We start from the raw sequence: 6023 nt of genomic DNA on the forward strand, positions 1-6023 counted from the left end.
TATCTATAGTTGTTATATAGAAACATTTCTATTCATTTGTATTTACACAAGGTTTTGCTAAATCTTAGATGAAAATTGTAGGTTTAAAAAAGGGCAACTCATGGTTTAATCATGGTTTTAAAAAGGGCAACTCAAATATATAGGGTTGCACTTTCTAAAGCAAGTTGCATTTTTTTTCTAAAAAAGTGAAACTATGGGGCAGAAAAGTGACTTAGATAAATCATTTACACAAAGATCAAATCATTTCAACTCCGCAAAGTGTTAAGGGAATCTGGATCCAAGTGGAGCATGCTTGGCTCCTAATTTGAAATACCGGCTAATCTTTTGGGCAGCATTCCAAAACCCCATACTCTCACACATGGTAAACCGTTGCCCAATCCATCGTATAGTATTTCCTTTTCAATCATACTCTTTCCCAAAAGAGGTGAGAAGTTCATGGCACCATGTGCCGCATCATGCTACATATAGATTTTCGTGGTAAACATCAGAAGGTTGAATATGCATAAGTTTATGAACTCTAGTTTCCCCGCCATGCAAGGAAGAGCTCCTGCAATGGGTCGAGCCTATGACCCACCTCATCACTGGCATAGCTATATACAAATCAGAGGGGGGCACCCCCCCTCCAGCTTTTAGAAAATTAGTGAACGAAAAAAAAATATAAGGCTTATAGTAGAAATTTTTGAGCTTTTTGCCCCCCCCCCCCGCCCCCGGCGTCGGCATCGCGCTCCCACAACCACGACTCCTTGCATGGCGAGGTTTAGGATTTAGGTGGAAGAAATAGGTAATCCATCCGGCCCTAAACAATTGTCGCAAGTTCAATGAATCTAGACATGGTTGTCTATATTTTGCATGTATTTACGATGAGTATTTAGAGCCGAAACAAGTAGTCAATATTTCTTGTGATTTTCAGTCGATATCTATAGTTGTTATATAGAAGCATTTCTATTCATTTGTAGTTACACAAGGTTTTGCTAAATCTTAGATGAAATTTTTAGTCACCCACCAAAAGTGTAATCATGGTTTGAAAAAGCACAACTCAAATATATACGGTTGCACTTTCTAAAGCAAGTTGCACTTTTCTAAGAAGTGAAAATATGTGGCAGAATACGATCAAAAAAACTATGTTGCAGAAAAGTGACTTCGGTAAACCCTTTACAAAAAGATCAAATAATTTTAGCTCGCAAAGTGTTAAGGGAATCTGGATCGAAGTGGAGCAAACCCTATCCATCAATCGAGTCAGGAGAAGGTTCGCTTCCCATTGCGCACCTTATACTTCGCTCCTAATTTGAAATACCAGCTGATCTTTTGGGCAACATTCCAAAACCCCATACTCTCACAGATGGTAATCCGTTGCCCAATCCATCGTATAGTATTTCCTTTTCAATCATACTCTTTTCCAAAAGAGGTGAGAAGTTCACGACACATGCATCATGCTACATATAGATTTCCGTGGTAAACATCAGAAGGTTGAATATGCATAAGTTTGTGAACTATAGTTTTTCCGCGAGGCAAGGAAGAGCTCCTGCAATGGGTCAAGCCTATGACCCACCTCATCACTTGCGTATCTATGTAAAAATCAGAGGGGGGCGTCCCCCAGCTTTTAGAAAATTAGTGAACGAAAAAAATATATATGGCTTATAGTGGAATTTTTTGAGAAGGTTCTTAGGCTAAGGGCTGCTTTGATTCATAGAATTTGTATAGGATTTACGTAGGATTTGAATTATATAAAAAAATATGCACAACTTGCTTAATTTATACGAACATATCCTATAGAAATCTTATAGTGTAAATCATACAAAAACAATTTTTGACGCAAAATACAGTGGGGAAGACCCCCACTGCGTCATTTTCATATATAGTGCCCAAAAAATATGGCATGGTTATTTACAATGGTTGGGCAAAGACAAAAAGAAGAAGAACAAAAAAAGAAAGAGGAGAGAAAAGAGGTACAAAATTACAAAGTGTCGATCCAAGCTTGCATTCCTTCCTTTAGACTTGGTTTAACCCTGTGTTTTATCTCCTGAATTGTTGCTTTGAAAAAGCTGTGACAGCTCTCTACACATCTCTGCTCGTTGTCAAACATAATTTTTTTTCTGTGGTTCCAAATGCTCTAACAGCCAACCATCATGGCTATTTTAAAGAAAGGGTTAGCCGAAATGTATCCAAGAGCATGTCGATGAGTTGAAGATCTGTGTTCCATTCTTCCCCTATTTTCCACCAGATCACCTGACTGAAGTCACATCATAAGAATAAATGAATGAGTGTTTCATCTACATCTTCCATACATATAACACATAAAGTTTTTCCTGGATAGTAGATCTCTTAAATTAAGTCTGTCTTGCAAAAGGAGCCAAAAAAAGAATTTGTGTTTCGGTAAACAAGGTGATTTCCAAATCCATTTGAATGGTTTTGGTGCCGGTGGTGCTTTAACTAGTGCAGCATACACTTTCTTGGTAGAAAAATTGTCTCCTCCACCTGTAAGGCTCCATTTGTCATGTGTGGTGTTGCTATCCGTGAAAGAGTTGATGGCAATGTGTAGGTTATTGATTTGCTCTACCGCAACCAAAGAGAGGGGCAGCTGGAATTTTTCATACAGCTCATCCAGATTCAGATGCTTTACTTGTTGTAAGGTAATATCTTTATTCTTCGCAAAGGAGTATAATTGAGGTAAGCTTTCACGTAGCATGGTATCAGCCCATTTGTCATACCAGAGAAGAATGGTGTTTCCTGAGTGTGGTGTACATGATGTAAGTTGTTTGAATACATGTAGATGTGAAAGACAGTTTTTCCACCAAAAAGAACCTCTGTTTCTCCTAGATATATTGGATAAACCTTCGTTGTAGTATGCTCTGCATAAAAGATTCACCCAAGATATGTCCTGAGAATTGTAGAGCTTAAAGAGATTTTTAGTCATGAGTGCCTTATTGTGTTCTCTCAGATTTATTATGCCCAAGCCACCTGCCTCTTTTGTCATACAGATATTATCCCATTTGACTAAACATTTTCCTTTGCAACTCTTCTCAATATCTTTCCCATGCCAAAGGAAGGTTCTAATTGATTTTTCAATATGATCCAAGTGCATGTAGTGTACTTTAAAGCACACATAATGAAGTTTGGCATTGCTGAAATAACAGATTTGATGATCACCAGTCTTGAGCAGTGTGATAGCAGATTGGATAATACAACAAGTCTTCTATCCATTTTGGTAACCATGGGTGTTAAGTCCTCAATGGTAGGTTTGGTATTTCCCATAGGTAATCCTAAGTATGTAAATGGCATAGATTCCTTCTTACAGCCAAATAACACAGCTAACTCGTTGCATCTCTCATCAGAAATATTTATTGGAACCATAGATGATTTATGGTAGTTTATTTTGAGGCCCGTGGCATCAGTAAAATCCATAAGCAGCCGTTTGAGTTCCATGATCTGTGCTGGATCAGCTAGCATGATAAGTACTGTATCGTCTGCATATTGCAATAGGGATAACTCTGACCATAAGATTCATCAATGGGTAGAGAAATTATGTTATTTTCCCATGCATGGTTGATGATGATTTGAAGTAATTCAGCCGTTGCAACAAATAGAAGTGGAGACAATGGGTCGCCTTGCCTCACTCCCCTCTTGCATTTGATACTTTTGTCGGGTACTCCAATGAGAATTATCGAAGTGGAAGCAGTGGTAAGAATATTCTAGATCCAAGATATGAATTTTTCCCCAAAACCCATGTGTCTGATCATAGTGAGAATAGCACTGTATTCTACAAGATCAAACGCTTTTTCGAAGTCTAGTTTGATAATAATGATCTCTTTTTTGGATTTGTGGCAGATATAAAGGTATTCAAACTTTTGATGTAACCATATTGACTATTATGAACCAAGGGAATAATGACATCTTGTACTCTGTTAGCAATCAATTTTGTCAAAACCTTTAGTGCCATAGTAACAAGAGAGTTGGCCTGAAATCTGAAGGACATACATGACAGCTATTTTTTGGTATCAGGTTAATGTATGCAGTATTGATACTGCTAAGATCCAGGTTTCCCTCATAGAATTTGTTGCACATATTGTAGAACTGATGTTTTATAATATTTCAGAATTTTTTCATAAAGATACCATTGAAACCATCTGGCCCTGGGGCTTTGTCATTTGGTATGTGCTTTATAATATTATCTATGTGCTCATGTGAAAAAGGAATTTCCACATTGCTCAAGTCCTGAGGTGAGATCATAGTGTGTAGGTCAGATCTCCATGTAGTATCAACTGATTGTCACAGTCTCCTTTTAAATGAATTCCATAGAATTGAGCTTTATTCTCATGGTCTGTAAATTCAATGTCTTGCTCATTTTTTAGCATGGCAATGAGATTTTGTCTATAGTTCCTGGTGGCAATATCATGGAAAAACTTTTTGTTTTCATTCCCTAATTTGGCCCATCTGATATTAGCTCTTTTCCTTCAATAAATTCTTTTAGCTTCCAGTAATTTAGCTAGATGTTTCTTGATAATTTTCCTGAAGTTCTTTTCCATAAGAGTGAGAGTTCTATGTTCCTCAATACCATCTAATAATGCAAGCACGTAACTGCAATTATCAATGACCCTTGAAAGTTTTGAAATATTTTTACTCCATTTTTTCAGAGCATAACGTAGGTTTTTGAATCTAGCTGTGATGTCTTGTGCAACGCTGTGATTTAGTCCATTATTGAACCAGGCCTTTTCCACTTCCTCAGAGAATCCATCAAAGTCGATCAAATATTCTTCAAATCTGAAAATTTGTCCTCTCGGAATATCTATTCCAATTTGAATCAGAATTGGGACATGATCCGACCCTAATCTGGCCATTGGGGATGCTAAAGTATTAGGGAAGCTAGCTGTCCAATTGTGTGATGTAAATACCCAATCAAGATTCTCTAATAATGGATTATCTTGCATATTGGACCAAGTGTAGCTTCTTCCTTTCAGAGGTACTTCCTCTAGGTCATTCTTTTGTATGATAGAGTTGAAATGGAGAATGTTGCTGAGGTTTCCACCTGGCCTGTTTCTGTCACATGTGCTGCAAATCATGTTGAAGTCTCCCATAATAATCTAGAGATCAAACATGCTAGAGTCAAGTGACATAAACCACTATATAAAATATGTTTTGCCGTCAGTATCACATGGGGCATAAACATTAGTGACATATAATATTTCATGTGAATTATTGCATCTTAGTTTCACCGAAATTTGAAATCTTGATTGGCTGAGAATAGTACCAAAAAAAAGAGATCCATTCCAGATGGTAATGATGCCACCAGATAAACCATTAGATGGTTGGTATGAAAATTGGTTTAGACGTCTCAGACAAAATTTTCTGAGATAAGTGTTATCGAAGAAATCTTTTTTTGTCTCTTGGAGATAGGTGATGGAGGGGTTGCTTTGACTTATTTTGTTTGCTAAATCATCACAATTTTCCATAGAGTTTACTCCTCTAATGTTCCAATCAATGATATGTATTGTTCTATTCATATTGGCAACTTTTGTATGTGATGGTATGAATAATATCAGATACTGACATTATATAGTTGTGTATCAGCATGTATGGATCCACAAACAGATATGTGAGGAAGTGGACAAGGAGATTGAATCTTATGCATACAAAGACAGGGGAATAATTCAAAGCAAAAAAACATAAGATATTGTTGGAACATAAACTGATCGAAGGTTCTTACAAAGAAAACTGAAATCTGAAGAAAAAAAACTAATTGAGAAGCAGTGATATGAAACTAAGATAATGATGTAGAAGATGCCTCTACATCTAGGCAGGGAGATGATGAAGGCCGATTTAATCATCAGAGATGTTGTAGTTCAGTGCAGCTGCTGACATCTCCCCAGGAGGTATATGATAGAACCTTGTCCCAATTGATTGCACCGTCTCGATTGGGAGCTAAGGTGGAGGGGCAGCTTGGTGGTCAGCTACAGTAGCGTCAAATTTGTTGCGAAGGTTTAGAGGCTCGACCCCTTTGATGCAGATTGCCGCGATTGCACTGGCCT

This window comes from Lolium rigidum, chromosome 3, assembly GCF_022539505.1.
Source record: "Lolium rigidum isolate FL_2022 chromosome 3, APGP_CSIRO_Lrig_0.1, whole genome shotgun sequence".
Lineage (NCBI taxonomy): Eukaryota > Viridiplantae > Streptophyta > Magnoliopsida > Poales > Poaceae > Lolium > Lolium rigidum.